The 22286-nt window shown below is 46.5% G+C and overlaps 1 protein-coding gene across 1 annotated transcript in view; it reads right to left on the bottom strand.

Annotated features, from left to right (window-relative positions):
- Window positions 1–22286, bottom strand: part of PDE4A (phosphodiesterase 4A) — an 888137-nt gene that overhangs the window by 536285 nt on the left and 329566 nt on the right. The gene's annotated exons all lie outside the window — the stretch shown is intronic.

The raw sequence follows: 22286 nt of genomic DNA, 5'->3' as shown, positions 1-22286 counted from the left end.
TTGACCCTACAATTCTGTGCCGCACGAATTGCCACACGGCATTAGAAATGCCACACACCACAGAGGACCAGTGGCGTGGGAGCTAGGAGTACAGGAGAGGTTGCAGCACCCTTGGAAGGGTTTAGAATATGAACAATAAAGGGACCCTCCAAATGTTGTTCTTCTAGCAGCATTTCTTGTGTTTTCAAAGACAGGCTGTCAAATATCAACTACGCCTTTAGTGAAGTGATGTTATTGACTAGCTCCTACACTCTAAAAAGAGTTCCAGCACCCATGAAGCTACACAAGTATTACAAAAACGTGCCACGAAAGCACTCGTTGTGCTGCCAAAGCATTTTAGGATCACGGGAACCCTTGCCAGCCATGTGAATGTTTACAAGTCACAAGAACATCCGCATACAAAAAGATCCCTGCATGTCACAAGAATTGATGCACAAGGACCACCCCATACCAAAAGAACGTCTACTGACCACCAGAGCCAATATGTGCCACAAGCACTCCAGCATGCCAAAAGACCGGCCCAAATGGAAGACAAACCACAACACAAACCACATGCCACAAAACCCATGTCCATCAAGAATCGGTGTGCCACAAGAACTGCAAAATGTTACAGGATTTCCCACGTGCTGCGTGAACTGCCACGCAAACCACCTCTTGTCACAGGACACCAAACATGCACCAAGAACCACTACTTGCAGCATGAACTGTGGCATGCCACATGAACTACCACATGCCACCAGAACCTGCTTCCTAGAGGAACCTCCATGTGGCTCAACCCCACCAGGTTCCACAAGATCCGCTGTGGGTCACAAGCGCTGTCAGGGTACCTACACTGGCTGGAAGTGTGGTATTGAGGCTAATATGCATGCTCTAAAACCCAGTAAGGCTGGATCCACCCAGGCTTCAGGTCTTTACCAGAAAGTTTGCATTTGTAGACAGGTCACAATTATTCTGTGCCTTGAGCTGAAGGCTTGTATTATGTTTGATTGCAAAATGCATGATGTCATGTCAACAAAATCCGTACAGTGTGGTCTTTAGTAGGGTTCAATTAAATGCCCACTACTCCATTCCCAAGTTATCCATACACACTACTGTTCTATACAGCATTTGGATGAAATGTTTGTGTTATAAAATAAATTTTACTAGCCCTTTGACCCTGTCACCCAACTTGGTGAGAGGAATTGGCATTTCAATGATGTATGCCGGCAGACGATGGCTAGGGAATGTGAGGAATGGCGGTAGGTGTTTGACACCAGCAGTGCAAGCAGATACCACTGTGAGCTAGGTAGGTCAAGTAGCCCTAGGTGTGGATGCAGCCCGGCAGGCAGTGGAGCTGAATAGCCCCACCTTTTTCCATTGAGCGGACAGAATTCATTGTGGTCCGGAGATCGGAATCTGCCTGGTTGGTCATGGCCACAGGCATGGCATTGCACAAGAATACTGAGTGTGATATATCATGCTACAGATTTATCATAGAAAGAATTTTGTCTACCAAAATATTGTGAAGGTTTGTATACTTAAGAATGGATTTACTAATTTTAACTCCACAGATCTATCTATCTATCTATCTATCTATCTATCTATCTATCTATCTATCTATCTATCTATCTATCTATCTATCTATCTATCTATCTATCTATCTATCTATCTATCTATCTATCTATCTATCTATCTATCTATCTATCTATCTATCTATCTATCTATCTATCTATCTATCTATCTATCTATCTATCTATCTATCTGTCTGTCTGTCTGTCTGTCTTACTTTAAAGTTTGTTGATGTGGAGTTAAGAAGAGTATATATGTAATTATCTTCATATAATTAGCATCGCAATATTTTTGTATTCAAGATTATAACATACAAAAAATAGTTACCTGCACCGACAGGTCAATGTACGCGAGATTGGTAGGGACTGGTAGGTTGGCCATTTGGGAATATCGCTGATTCTAACTGCGTTAAAATAATTGGGGTGGATGGAATTCCACAGAGTTACAGAAAAACTTTGCAAGATTCCGCAAATTCTGCAAGATGCAGAAAATATGCAGCTCTCTCCGCTCTTGCTACAATTTAGCACCGGTAGCGTGAGCACCAGGTGTTGCACAAGCGTATGGACATTTGAGTTGATTTTGATGCCGCTCGAGTAGAAAACCTACTTGAGCAACAGCAGATCCACTCGAACGGTGACCTTTGACCGTGACCGCTCACAAACGCCGGTGACTTCCTGCATTTGAACATCCTGCTAGCGGTCGCCAAATCTCGCTCGCCAGCTTGCACATTCTGAAGCCTTCAGGGGAAAAAATTCTGCCATGCAGTGACTGATAGAATTTGCCAGAACTCTGTGTTCAAGAATAACACATATTGGTCGAAATTCCAATTCTGCAGGCAGAACGGAACATTCCGCCCATCCCTAGTAAATAACTTGTGTTTCTACTACCTAATCTAAAGGTAGTCAATTAGCAAACAATCTCAGAATACAGTAGATGCCAAAACTGTATGCTGTTTCATGCAATTTGTGTAAGTAATGTTTACAGAATTTATACAGCACCTTCTACCATTAAAATGGTACTGAAGTGTGTTCTTACTCAGGACACTCTTTCCGTATGTTTCTGGAATTTCCATCCATCAGTTGGATATGGTTGTTTGGTTGTGCATATGCTTAGTTGAGATTTGTTAAGTGTCTAGCTCAGTAAAGGATTGTGTTGGTTAATCTGAAAGATGAGTTCCATCTTCCTCAAGGCCCTGGAAGTGTGTGATGGGTATGGAAGGGTGTGCACAACTTTTTGGGGAAGCGGTTATCTTTTTCTTTGCTTTTTCAACACAGCATTGCTAGTCATGTAAATATTTAGGATGCAATGCTGTGCACATGACAGGGTGGTCTCTTAAAGACAGCTTTGTGTGAATGCTACTGAGTTGCATATTGGTGTGGCTGGGATGTGTGATTGTTGACTCATCAACACTCTATCAACTATATGGCTCTGGTGTCGGCTTCTGCACGTGATAGTGTCAGAGCTTCGGGCTAGTGTCTTATGAATGAAAAAGGCAAAGTGCAAATGTGATTGGAAATTGACGACTGGTGTTGTGCACACTGATAGCCAATCATTTAGCCTCTTGGTGATCTTGGGTGCAGAGTCTTTTGCAAATGATGGGCTTGGCCATTGAAGAGGCCACCATTGGCATTCATCATTCTTTGACTGTCATATGGAGACATCTTTTGTGATACATTTATCAGGAATACTGTGGATTCCAACTCTGAAGCCTGGAATGAGTTGCTCACGCGTTCCGAAGTGATCCCTGAAGAGAGGGAGAGGCAGTGAAGCAAGATATTGCCACAGCATCCGGATCCGAGAGGACCGCGTCTCACAGTTTGCTCTGAAGTGGGTATCAGGGAAGGAAAGGATTCACTTTCGTCAGGAACATTTTGAATTTCCAGTGGTGCGGTCTGGAATACGGTGATCCCTAAATATAGTAGCCAAAATAGCCATGACCAAAATACCTAAAGGTAAGTACAGATAGGTAATACCTTAATATATATCATCATGTGGAGAAATACAGAAAGTCTATATGTGGAGGAAGTCTATATAGAAAGTCTATACCTATTTACCTTTCAATATTTTCGTACTCAGCATCTTGGCTACACTATTAAGATTCTGGGAATATCATTTAATCTCCCCGTGCCTAGAAATGAATACATCCGTCTGTAACGCAACTGGTGCTCATGTAAAGCGCTCTGACACTTCGGATCGAGTTCGCGCTATATTAAACTGCAACAAAAAAAAGGTATAACATTATTTATTCCCTACTCGATGCTGCGGGCCCACACCAATTGTCACAACAACCCCTGGTTGCGAGCACCTGAGGCGAAAGAATTCAGGACGCATCAAAGGAGGCTGCGGCAACGGTGTAAACACCTCTGACATTTGCCACCCCCGTCCTGGCATCAGCTGCCCGCAGCAGTGGTCTGGGAGGGCTGGTGTGTGGTGATTCACGGCTCCGGCCCCCTCCTTGTTTCCAAAACCCTGGTAGTTTGTGCTCGGCGTGTCGGCCGCTCGCGCCCTGACCGCGCAAGGGGACAAGAAGTGATGGCGAGGCGTCCGTCTTGCAAGAACATTGGGTTCTGTCAGCAGCCTTCAGAAAGGCCCCCCTGCCGGAAAAGAATGGAGCTGTCTGCCTGAGAAATTGCGCTCCCTCCGGGCCAAGGGGGCTTTCTCGCAGCGCCAAGTCTTAGATGTGCGACAGGACGAAATACAACAGAAAAAAAAATCATACCACCATGTTAGACCCATTACAAAGAAAGACGGTTTCCTAAATCCGGTCACTTGCAATTTTGAAATTAAAGTGACAGGCAGCGCGAATCGGACCTAGTAAATATCTTTTGGTAAACGGAGGGGTTACTAGGCCTCATAAAGTCGTAGATGTGGGCGAAGGATGACCGAATTCAGGGTCAGGAAAGACCAACCAGGCCTTCCAAATGGAACATCTCATGGTCGCCACCTTTACCTATGTTTTGGCTGCACAGCTGCTCCTGAAACTGCTCCGTCAGTTCTTAAATTCAGATGAACTCTATCTCGAAAATATGCCCTGAGTCGATGCACAAGACATCCCGCATGTGACTGCTGTGATAAGATGCAGAACTCCAGGCGAGGTTATCACAACTCAATACAGTACCCCGGATGAGGCCTCCAGAACTGGACCCTATCCCAGAAGAGGCCTTCAGAGCTTGACCCTATCCCAGAAGAGGCCTTCAGAACTGGACCCTATCCCAGAAGAGGGCTTCAGAGCTTGACCCTATCCTAGAAGAGGCCTTCAGAACTGGACCCTATCCCAGAAGAGGCCTTCAGAGCTTGACCCTATCCCAGAAGAGGCCTTCAGAACTGGACCCTATCCCAGAAGAGGCCTTCAGAGCTTGACCCTATCCTAGAAGAGGCCTTCAGAACTGGACCCTATCCCAGAAGAGGCCTTCAGAGCTTGACCCTATCCCAGAAGAGGCCTTCAGAACTGGACCCTATCCCAGAAGAGGCCTTCAGAGCTTGACCCTATCCCAGAAGAGGCCTTCAGAACTGGACCCTATCCCAGAAGAGGCCTTCAGAGCTTGACCCTATCCTAGAAGAGGCCTTCAGAACTGGACCCTATCCCAGAAGAGGCCTTCAGAGCTTGACCCTATCCCAGAAGAGGCCTTCAGAGCTTGACCCTATCCCAGAAGAGGCCTTCAGAACTGGACCCTATCCCAGAAGAGGCCTTCAGAGCTTGACCCTATCCCAGAAGAGGCCTTCAGAACTGGACCCTATCCCAGAAGAGGCCTTCAGAACTGGACCCTATCCCAGAAGAGGCCTTCAGAGCTGGACCCTATCCCAGAAGAGGCCTTCAGAACTGGACCCTATCCCAGAAGAGGCCTTCAGAGCTGGACCCTATCCCAGAAGAGGCCTTCAGAACTGGACCCTATCCCAGAAGAGGCCTTCAGAAGCTGGACCCTATCCCAGAATAGGCCTTCAGAACTGGAGCCTATCCCAAAAGAGGCCTTCAGAACTGGAAACAATACCCCAGATGAGAATTTCAAAACTGGACATAATACTCCAGTGAGGCCTCGAGCACTAGTTAGAGTACTCCAGATAAGGCCTCCAGAAGTGCACAGTACTCCAGATGAGACCTCTTGAACTAGGCACCATACTCGAGATTAGGCCATCAGAATTGGACACATTACTCAGGAGAAGGCCTTTAGAACTAGACACAATACTAAAGATTATACCTTCAGAATTGTACACAGTTCTCCAGTGACGGCCTCCAGAACTGGATACAGTATTCCAGATCAGACCTCCAGAATTTGATATAATACTCCAGATTAGACCTTCGGATCGGACAGAATCCTTCAGTGACAGCCTCCAGAACTGGAGACAATATTGCAAAGATGGCATCTATGGCCGGGCACAATGCTCCAGGCAAAACTTTCAGAACGGGAACAATGCACCATCTCAGGTCGCTGCACAATAGTAAATAAAACAGAAATGTGCCTCGAACTGCACATAATACTCCAGATGAGGTGTAGAACAGGACACCGTACTCTAGATGAGACCTCAAAGGAACTGCAGACAATTAGTCATTTATGCCCTCTAGTACTGTGCGCAAGTGTCCCAACATCCAGAAGGTGCCTTTTAGAAGGCTGGACAGGAAGTCTTTGCCAGAAGGGTCAATGTAGTGGTAATATCTAACAAGGAACACATTACCACCCCAGCTGTAACAAGGAACACATTAACGCCCCAGCCTGACCCAGAGAATCACTATTGGAACACTACTATATCCAGTGTTACTGGGTGTGACCAAAGGCCTGAAGGGTGGAGTGACCCAACGACAGGATCCTTGACCCAGCCTCGCCCCTTCATTGCGGGAACACCAGAACAAGGCTGAACTAATTTCGGGTGGAGGAGATGGACAGCTCTTCAGCAAGAATTTGAGGAGTTTCAGGCAAAATTTCCGTTTGCCGTTCGTGTACTTCCCATTTCAAAGCAATAAGGCCATTTTTTTTTGTAATTTGGAAATACTCGACGCCCTCGTGTGGCCTTTAGTGGTAGTGCTGTTTGTCTTCAGGCATGAGCGTCTTTAGTGAAGCACTAACTCTGGAGAATAGATATGTCCCCTAAAAATGCTGCTATGGAAAAAGGCTCGCGCACATTGGAACTTAGGATGACACAGGAACGTAGACCTCAAAACCTGTTCCATTCGCGAAAGCATGTCAGACCCAGAGAATACTTGTCCCCAAGTTATGGCACCTTGTTTTCTTACTATGCTCTGTCTGAACACGCACATAAACAGAGCTCCCACTCTCTCTTCTCAGCCACTGACATTCAGAGAGGATTACAAAGCTTAATGTGATTTGGCTGTCTGTTTGATTTATTATGCGGCCATCTTTCTTGAGTTTGTTTAAGGACGTGTGGCTATTTTTTTCAAATAAAGATTTTTCTTATTTTAATTTCAGAGATTGAACTTGAGTTAGGAGATCTTCGCGCAATATTGGTTTTGATCACAGGGGGTTACGTACGGTATATTCGAACATTGAAATGTTGAAGGCAATGGAGTGACGTAGGTTCAATAATGGCTGGTATAGACCGTCTGCTGCGGCATTCCAATGAATGTTTAACTGTTTAGCTCATTTTAATTTAGAACATTCTAAACTCAGTGGGCGGAACATTCTAATGGGTATTATAAACCTTGTGCAACATGGCAGGACCAGTTGTGATAGGCCTCTCCCACTTTTATTGGCTGTTGCTCCAGCATATAACTCAGGTCCGGGCCCTGTACCTTAGGGCACCATAGGCCATAATTCCATGTTTGAACAAAGGACGGTTCATAGCTCCTATGAAGGCGATGGAGTGGCAGAGGGCAAATAATAGCAGGTACAGACCTTCAACACCACCATTCCAATGCTTGTTTTCTTCATGTTCAATTTAAAACATACAGTCCTCAGTGAGTGGAATGTTCTAACAGATCTATAGCTCTTCTGCCCTTGGGCTATACCACTTTTTAAAGGTCCTCTCTCTGTTGATGTGCCCTTGCCTTCGGCTTAGTACTATAACTCTGGAGATGGACTCTTTGTACGGGAATCAGCGTTTAATACGCTGGTAATACCATGCGGATAGATAATGCGGACGTTACATCGTCCGCGTTGTTACCACGCATGGCATTACATCACAAGTCATTTCAACGACTTGCGCTAGATGGCGCGCAACACCAGGGAATGTGTTGGATTTTAAATCCAACACATTCCCTGCTGTTGCGCTAACTGGAGTAGGAACAGTAATTTATACTATTCCTAAGTCCAGCGCGCCATCTAGCGCAAGTCGTAGAAACGACTTGTGATGTAAAGCCATGCGTGGTAACAACGCGGACGATGTAACATCCGAGTTGTAACCTACTGCGGGGTAATAGATGGTGTAGTACGTCATACATTCCTTTGGACCAGTAGATCCCTAATAAGTAGTCTACAAAGTTCAAATAAGGCCTTAGCGTTTGAAGGCTTACTTTAATTTATTTCAAGCTCCTTTTTTGGATAGTTTTTATCCATGTACAGGTGATGCCATAAAGCCTGCGTCTCCAATCGCTCATTCACTGTGATTGAAGGCTTCTGAGCCATTTTGTTGTCTTGGCCTCGAGCTGTGATTAGTTTGTTCAGCTAGGTAGACTGGATGCACTAGTTGGTACTTCCTTGTAGGCGATGCACAAGAAATAAGGAGTGGCTACTTTGATCTGATCCAACTCTCCTGACTCCTTGTGTTCCTGTGGCCTCATGAAGTTGTTAGCTTTGCAGCCTGGTAAGCAGGTGTGTTGGTTGCTACTGCCTTGTAGGTGATGCAGTGGAGTCCAAGGGCTGTCGCTCATTCGTGCACTCTGATTCTAGCCTTGTGACTCCTTGTGTAGCTTTGGCCTCCTCATGTCCTTCCCTTTTCAGCCAGGAAGATTGCATGTGTTTTTTTTATTTAAGTAAGACATAAAGACAGTTTTCGCTACCTTGCCAGTCTAAAGTCTAAAGACATGTACAGGGGCTCATAATCAACACTCTCTCGCCATTGGTCAGTTCAAATGTCACTTAAATTATGCTCCCTTCCACCACAGACCATAGTATAGATCAGCAGACCAGATGACTCCAGCCATTGGATGCTTTCACTTTGAGTGACTGCATTTTTACCCTTGCAATCAATCAATCAATCCATCAATCATTTGTAAAGCGCACTACATACCCGCGAGGGTCTCAAGGAGGCGGGGGGGGGGGGGGGCCGCTACTGATCGAACAGCCAGGTCTTGAGTATCCTCCTGAAGGTCAGCAGGTCTTGGATCTTTCGTAGGCTCAGTGGGAGGGTGTTCCATGTCTTGGCGGCGAGGTGGGAGAAGGATCTCCCGCCGGTGGTTGTTCTTTGGATGCGCGGGACGGTGGCGAGTGAGAGGTCGGCGGAGCATAGCTGGCGGTTGGGGATGTAGAAGGAGAGCCGTCTGTTGAGGTAGGCTGTGCCAGTCTTGTGGAGTGCTTTGTGTGTGGGGATGAGGAGCTTGAAGGATATCCTCTTGTTGACGGGGAGCCAGTGCAGGTTTCTCAAGTGGGGGGTACGTCGAGGATCAGTCGCGCCAAGGCGTTTTGGATGCGTTGTAGTCGTTTGATGAGCTTGGTCAAGGCTCCCGCGTAGAGGGTGTTTCCGTAGTCGAGTCTGCTGCTGACGAGGGCCTGGGTGACTGTCTTTCTTGTATCTGTCGTGATCCATCTGTAGATCTTGCGGAGCATGCGGAGGCTGTTGAAGCAGCACATGTATACATACACCTAAAAAATTGTTCCCTTAAGAAAATATTTTTTAAGACACTTGTACCTCCCAGTACATAGATAAACCCTATGTATAGTAGAATGTCATCAATTATTTCTATAACACTCAAAGCAATTGTTGTAAGGTGCAATGTTGTCTCTTCACTATAACCCAGATATGGAATATTTCTTTATCGTACATAAAATGAGGACATAATTAGAGTAGCTAGTAGTGTATATGCAATTTGTAGACTGAAGTCACCTGCCCCTCAGGTGTGTGATTAACATTTCAAGCACTTGTATCTGATTTGAGAGGGACCTTTTTTGGAACTGCAGCTTCATGAAAGAATGTAATTGCCTTTGTATCTGACTTGAGAGGTTGAGAAGGACCTGTTTCAAGCGGTTTGTGTGTGTATGTATGTATGTATGTGTATATATATATATATATATATATATCCGCAAAAAGATTCCTCCCACCAAGGAAAGAACCAGAGGGACACACCAGGGGATCAGGAAGAGCAACTTTATTGTCGCACAGGAGGCATGACGCGTTTCGGCTGATTGTCTTCTTCAAATGCCAAACACTGCAAAACTGCCACCAGCCGCCTTTCAATAATCCATTTCAGCTCCATTGGTGGAAGCCCAGCTAAGGCGATTGGTTGCTGGAACGCCATCTCGCAGCCTCCCTCGGCAGACTACGACACCCAGAAGGCACCATCCCGGCCCTCAGGAAAGCGTTTCTGTCGCCTTCTTAAAACTCATAGTGAGTGCTGGTGATTGGTGAACAAACGTAAATAGTGCAGTTTTAAAAATGTCCCAGTGTCCTCGCAGCATAAAGCTCCTCTCCCTTGCCCCCATTGACGTCTCACCGCATGAACTCAGGATCGTGTGATATCGGAGACTAAGCTACAGTGAGCAGGTCTCTCCGTGCAGTCACGGACTGCAAATCGCAGCGAAACTCCACAATTCCTGGATGCGGGGGCCAAAGCAATCCAATCCCTTGGCAAATGAAAAGCTGAACAGAAGCACAGCAATGGTCCTTGAAGCTCCGGCCACAAAACAAGACGGGTCCCCCTAGCACGCTCAAGGCTAGCGTGCAAAATATCCGCAAAAAGATTCCTCCCACCAAGGAAAGAACCAGAGGGACACACCAGGGGATCAGGAAGAGCAACTTTATTGTCGCACAGGAGGCATGACGCGTTTCGGCTGATTGTCTTCTTCAAATGCCAAACACTGCAAAACTGCCACCAGCCGCCTTTCAATAATCCATTTCAGCTCCATTGGTGGAAGCCCAGCTAAGGCGATTGGTTGCTGGAACGCCATCTCGCAGCCTCCCTCGGCAGACTACGACACCCAGAAGGCACCATCCCGGCCCTCAGGAAAGCGTTTCTGTCGCCTTCTTAAAACTCATAGTGAGTGCTGGTGATTGGTGAACAAACGTAAATAGTGCAGTTTTAAAAATGTCCCAGTGTCCTCGCAGCATAAAGCTCCTCTCCCTTGCCCCCATTGACGTCTCACCGCATGAACTCAGGATCGTGTGATATCGGAGACTAAGCTACAGTGAGCAGGTCTCTCCGTGCAGTCACGGACTGCAAATCGCAGCGAAACTCCACAATTCCTGGATGCGGGGGCCAAAGCAATCCAATCCCTTGGCAAATGAAAAGCTGAACAGAAGCACAGCAATGGTCCTTGAAGCTCCGGCCACAAAACAAGACGGGTCCCCCTAGCACGCTCAAGGCTAGCGTGCAAAATATCCGCAAAAAGATTCCTCCCACCAAGGAAAGAACCAGAGGGACACACCAGGGGATCAGGAAGAGCAACTTTATTGTCGCACAGGAGGCATGACGCGTTTCGGCTGATTGTCTTCTTCAAATGCCAAACACTGCAAAACTGCCACCAGCCGCCTTTCAATAATCCATTTCACCTCCATTGGTGGAAGCCCAGCTAAGGCGATTGGTTGCTGGAACGCCATCTCGCAGCCTTCCTCTGCAGACTACGACACCCAGAAGCCACCATCCCGGCCCTCAGGTAAGCGTTTCTGTCGCTTTCTTAAAACTCATAGTGATTGCTGGTTATTGGTGAACAAACGTAAATAATGTAGTTTTAAAAATGTCCCAGTGTCCTCACAGCATAAAGCTCCTCTCCCTTGCCCCCATTGACGTCTCACCGCATGAACTCAGGATCGTGTGATATCGGAGACTAAGCTACAGTGAGCAGGTCTCTCCGTGCAGTCACGGACTGCAAATCGCAGTGAAACTCCACAATTCCTGGATGCGGGGGCCAAAGCAATCCAATCCCTTTTCAAACGAAAAGCTGAACAGAAGCACAGCAATGGTCCTTGAAGCTCCGGCCACAAAACAAGACGGGTCCCCCTAGCACGCTCAAGGCTAGGGTCCAAAATATCCACAAAAAGATTCCTCCCACCAAGGAAAGAACCAGAGGGACACACCAGGGGATCAGGAAGAGCAATTTTATTGTCGCACAGGAGGCATGACGCGTTTCGGCTGATTGCCTTCTTCAAATGCCAAACACTGCAAAACTGCCACCAGCCGCCTTTCAATAATCCATTTCACCTCCATTGGTGGAAGCCCAGCTAAGGCGATTGGTTGCTGGAACGCAATCTCGCAGCCTCCCTCGACAGACTACGACACCCAGAAGGCACCATCCCGGCCCTCAGGTAAGTGTTTCTGTCGCTTTCTTAAAACTCATAGTGAGTGCTGGTGATTGGTGAACAAACGTAAATAGTGCAGTTTCAAAAATGTCCCAGTGTCCTCGCAGCATAAAGCTCCTCTCTCTTGCCCCCCAAAATTTTAACAGAACTTCCCCTTTTTAATTCTGCTGCTGTATTGAAAGTTTCAGGGTGATACGTCGAGCGGGGCTGAGAAAAAAGGGGGTACCAAAATGCGTTTTTCCCATGTGAAGTTTAAGGGGATTTGTCAGTTTTTGAACACGACTACAGCCGGAACGGCTGAACTGGCTTTCACCAAATTTGGCAGAAAGCTAGATGTTGGTCCAAAAAGTGCGCTTTTTGTGATTTGGTGTAATCCATTTAGTCATTTTTGAAATATCTAACTCCAAAACATATAGATATCTGGGGACACAAGTCCTTGCAGTGGACTCGCGGATCCTCCTAAGATTTGATTGGCTGCCAACACTTCAACCAGAAAGTGTTAGCATCCATCTTGGGATTTGGCTTGAAGCAGAGTCCCAGAAAAAAAGTAAAAAATAAAGAAAAGGAGGCAGGGCAGGAATAACCTGACCCCCACAGATATTGTTGGGGGGGGGGGGGGGGGAGTCCCTCAGGGACCCCTTCTGAGGTAGCATTTAAAAAAAAAATTTGACGTGGACTCGCGGGTTGATCCGCAAATTCACGGCAATTTTTTTTTTAAAAAGCACGGTGGGCTGTCACACTTGCTTTAGAATAACCCACAGGTGGGCCAGGTTCTGGGGGAATCTGATAAATATAGGAGGGAGGCACATGGGGCTCCCCTCCTAGGACTTATCAGAGCCCCGGGGACTGCCCCCTCCCCAGGGCACATTTAAATATATATGCAAGCAGGCCCAGTTAGCCTGCTGGCAGCCCCATGGACCACCACCTCGCCGGGGCTAGTTCAATATTGTGGGGGGGCATCGTGGACCTCCCCTGCACAGGGAACAGCCACCTCCCCAGCACTACTTAGAATATTATGGCGAGGGGCCTCATGGACCCCCCCTGCCCCAGGGACTGGCATCTCCCCGGGGCATATTCCAATATTATGAGGGGTCTCGCGCCCCCTCTGCCCCGGGGACCGTCACCTCCCAGTGGCTAATTTGAATAATTTGGGGGGGGGGTTTTGCGGACCCACCCTGCCCCGGGACCACCACCTCCCTGGGGCTTTATATATTTGGATTGGGGGAGCCTCATGGTCCCCCCCCCCCCGGTCCCAGGTGACCACCACCTCCCCGGGGCTACGCTCTAAAATGGGAGGGGGGTTGCATGACCCCTCCTCCCAGGCCGTTTTGGGCCCCGGGGACCGCCAGCTCCCCAGGATAGGCCCTAACAAAGGAAGGAGGGGGGCTGCGTGGACCCCCTCCTGAAGCCATTCATGGCCCTGGGGACAGTGCAGTTTGTATCAAGCGAGCAGGGAAACAGACATTGCTGTTGGATCCAGAAAGCTGCATATTAGCAGCTCCCTGGGTCTCAAAGCATTGCTGGCTCCCGCAAGAGGTGGGAGCTGGCAGGGACCGCTCGGGCCTTCAGGCTTCTCCGCAGTCTCCAACCAAGTAGCCGGGCCACGGGGATGGGGTCCCCGGGGCTGATAATTGCCCTGGAAGGGAGTCACTTTGCCCCCCCTCACTTTCAATTATAAAAAATGAAAACTAAAGGCCGGGCCCTTCGGGATGGGGTCCCCACGCGTCCCACCTCCTTTTTGTTTTTAACAAAAACATTTTTAATGAGGCCATGGGGGATGGGGCCCCAGGGCCTAAAGTGGTACGGGGAAGGAGGGCCACGTAGACCCCTTTCCTAAAAAATAAAAATAAAACCTTAATTTGCCTGAGGCCACGTCCCCTTTCTCCTCCTCTCTGCGCACACACCTCCTGGAGTGCTCCTGGTTGGGGAATGAAGTTCCCTTGGCTGTTTCAGGGTCCTTAGGGGCCAACAAGACCTGGTGAAGAAAGGGGACGTGACCTCTGACGACCTCTCAGCAATCTACCTGTGTGGAGTTACTGACAGTAACAGGAGGACCAGTTGGTCCCCAAGGACCCTCAAGAGCCAAGGGGACTTCATCCCCCAATTATTAGTGCGCCAGGAGGCACGTTTGCAGAGTGGTGGGAAAAGGGGGCATGGCCACCGAAAACTTCTCAGCAAACCCACTGTGTGGGACTTGTTGGAGGTAACAATAGCCAAGGGGACTACATCACCCTACTAGTAGTGCGCCATGAGGTGCGTTTGTGGAGTGGTGGAGCAAGGGGCCATGGCCTCCTACCAGGTCTCAGCAATTCTGCTGTGTGGGACTTAATGGAGGTAATAGGAGGAGGAGTTGGTCACCGAGGACATCTTTGGGGGCCAACTACCCCACCTGTTATCTCCAATAAGTCCCACACAGCAGGATTGCTAAGAGGTCTTTGGAGGCCACGCCCCTTTTTTCCACCAATTTGGTTGGGGGATGAAGTCCACCTTGCTTCTCAGGGACACTGACCATGTCATGAGTGATGTAATATGTGAGGTCATAAGCAGTGGATCGCGGGGGCCCGAGTTATAGTTAGCTCAGCTAACTATAACTGCTGAATTTCTCTCATTTTGTTTGAGTGAAACCTGAGCCTAACTATAACGTCTCTGTAACCTATGGTTTTTTCAGTGAATTTCTAAAAAAAAGTTAATTCCATTACCTAGCTATAACGTCATGTAACCTTTGTTTTTTTCAGTGAATATATATATACACACACACACACACACACACACACACACACGTACACACACACACACACACATATATATATATATATATATATCTATTCAACGAAAACTGTTACACTTCCCAGTAAACGTCACCCAGGAAAAGATGCACAGAGCTGCCACTCAATTTACGGTGAAGCGTATGTTTTTATTTCACATACGGGAAACAGAATAACAAACCCAACACGTTTCGGAGTTCCAACCACTCCTTGCTCACGGGTTAGGCATGTGCGTATATTGCAAACTATTTAAAGAAACATGGTGTACAAACTTATTCATCAACATAGAAAAAATACTGTGATTGTATGTTTGTTTTGTTAATAAAGTTAAGCAGTTCAACGTGACCTAAATATTCATTTCACACACGGATAATTTTGTAAGGATGCGAGAAATCAATCCTTATAATTGTCATTAACAAACATTCCATTGGTAAGCCGTATTTGCAAAAATACATTTATGATAAACAATGATTACTTGTACTGACAATGTCACTTTTTTGGAAGCATTGAGTAGACTAGAAGACTAGAGTCCAAGATCATAATCAAATATGATACTTTATACACGAATGGTATGAATATGGATGAGGAAATGGCAGTCCACTTGGGTTAAATGATGTCTGACATGTTAACACCACTCTTTCTTTCTGTACTAGACTTGTGCCTTTTTAATGATTGTGTCTTATCAAATATTGGTTTTAATTGTTACTTGTGTTTGTATTTGTTATAGATGATGAAGTCTACTAAGCAGTGACGCCGGCACATCTAGAATAAGTCAGCGAGTTTTGTGGATACATTTGATGCGGATGTAGAAATTCCTTTGAAGTATTATTGATTTTGTGATATGCCGTACTTGCCTCAAACCATTATTTACATTAAGGACATTAACTAGGCATTTGATTCTGTTTTTATTGGCCCACAGGGGCATTAGTTAGTTGACAAAGTTTTATTTTGTGGACTTAAAAATCAAATAACCAGTGTTAAATTTAATTGTACTTTGATGCCGATGCCACCTAGCATTTTGACTACACTGTATTCATGGAGTATGTCACAAATGTCATGCAGGGAACACCGTATTTAGGTGTATACCAGTTCAGTTCATTAGTCTTTATTTTGATTATAAAAATCATAAAGGACATTACAGTCTGTTAAAAGTCAAGACATAGCTAACATTAATGTGAGATACATGAATGTAAGTATTAATACAGCAAATCAACATACTCTAATACACTATAAAAGACCATATATTTAAAAAGATGTTATATGAGATATATCCACCCAGCAATGGTTTGTTGGCAAAATGATGTTTTAAGGCCAATACACCTATGGCAGTGGTTTAGGCAGACAGCTACCCCGGTCTTTGGTAAAGACACTAAGCCCTGCGTCAAGACATGACAGGGTAGCAAATTCAATCTACCACACATCCCTTAAAGTTGGTAAAAAGGGGATTGAGACAAATCAGTGTTCCCTTAGTTTGTTAGTCCGGATCGCCCATGCCCAACTCAGGAATTTTGCCATGGCAACAACAATGGATTCCTGGGTACATGTCTGCAGGATCCTAAGGGCCTCCTTGGCTGATCTTGTGCCTAGGCTGGAACAAGTGTGCTTGAGCCATTTAATCCTAGGTGACCTATAGGCCGGGCAAACAAATAAGATGTGAGCAATTGATTCAATCTGTGCTAAACACAAAGGGCACATTTCTGTCGTAGACGTATACCATCGGCTAGTAACAGCTTTAATAGGAAGGAAGCCTACCCTAAACTGGTGGTATAGCTTTCTATCAAACGGTTTTAAAATAAAATCCCAATACGGTTCAAACTCAAGCTCGTGTTTGATCATCAAGAAATTCCTGGTCACAGTTGGCCTTATGATAGAGGAAAAACGCTTCATCTTCACCATGTCCAAATAAACTGCCTTAAGCTCCTTTTTTGTCGGGAACGGGTTGACTTCTGGATTCTCCCACAATGTACTCATCGCCATTTCAGTCAAGGATTTTTTTATATACTGGAGCCACTTGATCTTACCTAGGCACCCAACCCCCCTAAAATCCAAGAGAGCTTTGGCATACAGAGAGAGCTCAGGGGTAATCCAAAGCCTTCTCCAAAGAGCTATAGGCCTGAATCGAGCCAGATCCTCAATACATAAGCAACCGAGGTCCAAAAATAAAGGCAGCAATGGAGTAGATTGCGGCAAACCAGTTAGTGCCCTTATAAATTTGTTTTGAGCAGTAACCAGGGGAGTAATATCCTCATAGCCCCAGAGCTCAGTGCCGTATAGGATTGCACTAGCGACTTTAGAGTTATATGTCTTAAGGGCGAGAGCTATGGGCTTGGTAAATAAAAGCCTATGCTCTTTTATAAGAGCTCCAGCCAACTACACATGTTTTAGAGCTAACATGTCAATCTGTGGCTTCCAGTTTAGCTTCCTGTTTAAAGTTATCCCCAGGTAAGTGAACACTTCAGTCTGATCTAGAAAAACATTATTCATGTATACTTTACCCTTAATGGCTTTGTACTTGTGAAGAACCATGAACTTTGTCTTATCCACATTGACCACCAACTCATGGTCGCGGCAGAACTCCTCAAAACGGGACAGGGTAACCTGTAACCCAGTTCGGGTCTTAGATGGGATCAAGGTATTGTCCGCGAACATGAATAGGGGGATCTTCAAGCCCGCCAAAGTTGGAGCATCAGTGGGGCATGTGGAATAATACTGTACAACCCTGTCAATGAACAAAGAAAACAGGGTAGGAGCCAGGACACATCCTTGGCGCACACCCTTTAACACAGGAAATCTATCTGTTACTTCTCCGTGTGTGCCCCATCGAACCTGTGCGTAATTGGAGTCATGTAATTTGACTAGCATTGCTAGTAACTCCAATGGCATCCCCTCATCCATAAATACTCTCCACCTTTTATTACGAGGGACCAAGTCAAAAGCGGACTTAAGATTGATAAAAGCCACATATAGTGTGCCCCCTCCTATGATAACAACCCGCCAGTAAATCATCACAAACCTAAGCACCTGACCAACGGTGCTGGTATGGGGGCTAAAACCTGCCTGCAATGGTGATGGAATCTCAGACTCCTCTATCCACAGCTGGATTCGGCACAATACCAACCTGGCAACTATTTTCTGAATGGAATCTATAAGGCTGAAAGGCCTATAGTTGCCAGGGAGTGTGCGGTCCCCCTTTTTATATACTGGTATTATAACTGCTCCGGACCAGGTGTCAGGGATGCACGCGCCAGTAGCAATGGCATTGGCAAGATAGGTGCCAATTGTCCTTATCATAAACAAACAGGTCCGCCGGTACACAATCGAGGCCCGTGGCCCTTCCTCTCGGAATTAGGGAGAGGACTGTCTCTACCTCGGATTTGTTAAATAATAGGGTGGGTATCGAGGGGGGGATTTGAAAATCTACTGAGTTGATAATGGGGCAGAGAACTTGGCCTTATAATACGAGACTCACTGTTCCGGGGGAACATAGTTAGTAGGTGTATGGGGTGTTCCGCCACTCCCCCACTTGACTAACTGCCAGAATTTTCCCATGTCTTTCTCGTTGCTGGCTGAAAGCAAGTCCAGCCAGCGATTATCATCCCACTCCTTTTTGGCTTTTAGTTGAGTTGCTTTGTACCTTACCCTGGCAGATTTAACCTCTCCCATATCTTTAGATCTAATAGCCCTTGTCAATAATCGATATGCCTCTCTACAGGTTTTATTATACCAGGTGGCTGCTGGTGTCCCTGTCTTTACCTTCTTATTACTGGACTTAATAAAATATGTTTTTAGTTTTGAAAACAAATCTCTGTGAACCTGGGGGGCAATGAGGTTGATATCCTCCTGGGAGTCACAGCTTTGCAAACAAGATATTGAATGGGTAACCATGGCCTTCATCATGCCCAGGTCCCCTTCGTTCCTGATAAGCCTAGACATCTTACTCTCCTTGTGTCGTTTGAAAGCAGCACTTCAGTTGGTATATCCTCTGCAACTTTTTTGGGGATGTTTAATAAACCCGGGGCCTTGATTGTCAAAATTAACGGGTCGTGGTCGCTTTCTGTGCGTTCCGGGACCAGCATGTCAAGGAGGGAAGACCAACATTATATATTGCGGAGAATAAAGTCAATGCGACTAATCCTTATTAGGACCTCCCATTTTCTGCTCGCACTCCCCTTTCCAGGTACAGCCCTTTAAGTTGCAAGGCAGCTTCTTTCCATTTTTTAATTGGGCTCAGATCGGGACGGGATATTCCACTGTGAATCCTCATTGGTACTTAAATTACCGTCTTCCAGATCAAGCGGTTCAAAGGTGCAATTGAAGTCTCCCATGATTAACAAGTTGCACCCACCCCTCTGGCTATCCAGAAAACTATCAAGGAGGGCTACTGTCTCAGAACACCTCCCACCCGGTTGCCCTCTTGAACAGATGTTAATTATCAAAGTATCTCGTGCTTGAGCTGTCCGGAGCCGAAGGGCCATAATATCCGGACTGTCAATGGAGACCACCTCAACCCTATAACCCATTTGCTGTCTCACCCAACAAGTGAGGCCACCAATGGGTCTACCTTTCCGTCGCCCTTGGCAGGTTTAGAAATTTTTTAAAACCCAGGATAATACACCTGATCAATGGACCAGGTCTCCTGGAATGCCCAGAGGTCAAACTTTTCAATAAAAGCTGCCCAATCGCTGGATGCGGTTTTGGGCAGGAGCCCTGCAATATTCCAGGAGCCCACTGTCATGACAGACTTTAGCTGCCCTTGAGATGGACTTACAAGGGATGGATAGGGAGGAGGTACGTTCCCACCACCTGCGCATTCAGACCATAGGAGCAGTCTAGTGGAATGGATCCTACTGGGTGAGCATCAACCATGCCTTCTAGCCTCTCCACCATGCTCTGTTCCACCTTAGTAGTATAGACACCCCCAAGATAGCCAGGGGTATTACCTATTGCATCCTGCTCTGTTGAAATATCCCAGGTTTTAAAAGAATCGGGTAGATCGCAAATAGGGGGACCATTACCTTGGTCCTCGTAGCCCCTAGGTATACCAGTCCCAGGTAAGTCAGTCGATGTCTTCTAAAGAGGAAAAAACATTGAAGCGGTTGTTAAGAGGGACTGAATAGTTACATTGGCCAAGTGTTTGTAATGTCCCTCTCCGTTCAGCAGGTCTAGTGATATCTATGGGTCGATAGAAATACCCCAGGGGGAGAACAGGGATATCATCCCTGGCGTCAAGGTCCCCTGCCCTCTCCAGAATATGCTGAAACAAACCGGGGGACCTAAAACTTAGAACCACACAGTCACCCCTAAGGGACTTTTGGGACTTCCCCACCCATGGTACTCTGCAAACCATTTTGAATTCAGTAAACAGTTGGTTTTTGATCCCTGTCCTTGAGCTCAGTAAATGTAAAGCCTTATTTCTCAGGGTTGACCAGTCCTCATATGCCTGCAATGCTAACCCAGGGACGTTACTGAGGACTACAGTATAGGGAGTAGCTTCCGGGTGAAGATGTAGGAAGTTAAAAGCATTCTGAGTACCTGCAAGACGTTGTTGTTAAGGGAAGCGTGTTCGAGTTTCTCTCAAGACATGAAGCGGACCAGGTAAGCTAGTACCTCCCCGCAGCAAGGAGACATGATGACTAACAGCGGAGGCTAGTTCGGTGGGATTCGGTGCATTAGTTACAGACCCTCTGTTATGCAGACACCCCCCTCCCCCGGAGAAGAGATGCCCCAGCCATCTGTCTTTGTGCTGGAATTGGTCAAGATTTTATGGGAGAGGCCCTGCTCCATTTTGTTGAGTCTATCTTCTATCAGACACAATTTCTGCATCAAGGGGCCAATTAGGTTTGATATTCCCTGCACTATCCATGTGTAGAGTGATTCCTCGATAAGTATAGGTGGGCTATCAACGGCACGACCTGGTAGGCTGTCACTGTGGTTTGACAGCACCTGCCATGCCCCCTTGAGGCTACCTTCCGTTTGACTCCCCCTGATAATTGGGGAGATGGCCTTCGATGGACCCCAGCCTTTCCTTTTCTTCGAGGGTGGTTCCCCTTTTGCAGCCTGCGTTGCTTTCTTGCCCCTGGTTGTAACCATTATTATGCCTGAGTTGGAATCTGGGCTGGATGGAGTAGATGGTAATGGGGTGTTGGGACCTGATGTATACTGACTTAGGGACGAGGAAGGTATGACAGAGGATAAATCTATTTGTGTTGGAACGGTGGGGGGAGCTAAACTACCATAAGTTAGGGGCATTTGAGGTTCTAAAGATAACCTGCGCTCTGTTAGTTGGATCTCGTGGATCAGCGGAGATTCTGCCCTTGTCAAAAAGGCATCAAGGGTTCCCACCACCCCTCCTCCCACTCCTGCCTTACGTTTGCTCAATAGACCAGCTCCCACAGGAGGCATAATAGCGGATCAAAGAAGCTAAACAGTACCTTGCAATAAAAAGAGTCAAATGTACATAAGGTGGGCCAGCCCAGCCTCGTCCTTTTCTCGGATGAGCTCAGACGGGCCCGCCCTTGGTCCGGGCTTCGTGCGGGCACGTCCCGCAAGCGTCCCGTGCCGCGGTGGGAGAGGCAGCGCTTTATGTGCGATGGCCATGCCACCCCCTCACTCGCGGCAGCTGCGATGGTAGTGTTGCACCCTGGGGGCTGTAGTCCTCTCCCAGGGTGATGGGACTGGTGCAGGAATGAGTTCATGCGTAGCCCAGTGACCCTGTCACCCTGATCGCAACAGGGATCTTTCTACCGCTAGCAAGGCGTCCCACACGAGCACAGAACAGATGGGCAAAAGGTGAAACAACAAAGAAAGTCTCTTACTGGCGTATGTCAAAGGTTACCATCTGTTTTAGCCCACTTGGGCAGAATTGAGCATTTTAGGTGCATATATTGTGTAGATGGTGACTGCTTTGCCCACTGGGGCTTGAATAGTTGAACCATGTTGACATATGTGCTAAAGCAGGCATAGTTAATAAGTGTATGCCTTAACATAAGGCATTACAGGCGAATGGTAGGCAAGTGACATTTTCAGTACAAGTAATCCTTGTTTATCATAAATGTATTTTTGAAAATACGGCTTACCAATAGAATGTTTGTTAATGAGAATTATAAGGATTGCTTTCTCACATCCTTATGAAATTATCCATGTATGAAATGAATCTTTAGGTCACGTTGAGCTGCTTAACTTTATTAACAAAACAAACATACAATCACAGTATTTTTTCTATGTTGATGAATAAGTTTGTACACCATGTTTCTTTAAATAGCTTGCAATATACGCACATGCCTAACTCATGAGCAAGGAGTGGTTGGAACTCTGAAACGCGTTGGGTTTGTTATTTTGTTGCCCGTATGTGAAATAAAAACATACGCTTCAACGTAAATTGAGTGGCAGCTCTGTCCATCTTTTCCTGGGTGACGTTTACTGGGAAGTGTAACAGTTTTCGTTGGATAATTAGAGGCTCGCTACCTCGCTGAACACTCCTCACCTGAAGAGGCAGGAGCTTTCGCGACTTTTGGCTGGACATATAGATATATAAACATTCATAGATAGATAGATAGATAGCTAGATAGATAG

This window comes from Triturus cristatus, chromosome 4_2 (assembly GCF_964204655.1).
Source record: "Triturus cristatus chromosome 4_2, aTriCri1.1, whole genome shotgun sequence".
Taxonomy (NCBI): domain Eukaryota; kingdom Metazoa; phylum Chordata; class Amphibia; order Caudata; family Salamandridae; genus Triturus; species Triturus cristatus.
The sequence above is the reverse complement of the archived record's forward strand: the minus strand, read 5'-3'. Positions and strand labels throughout refer to the sequence as shown.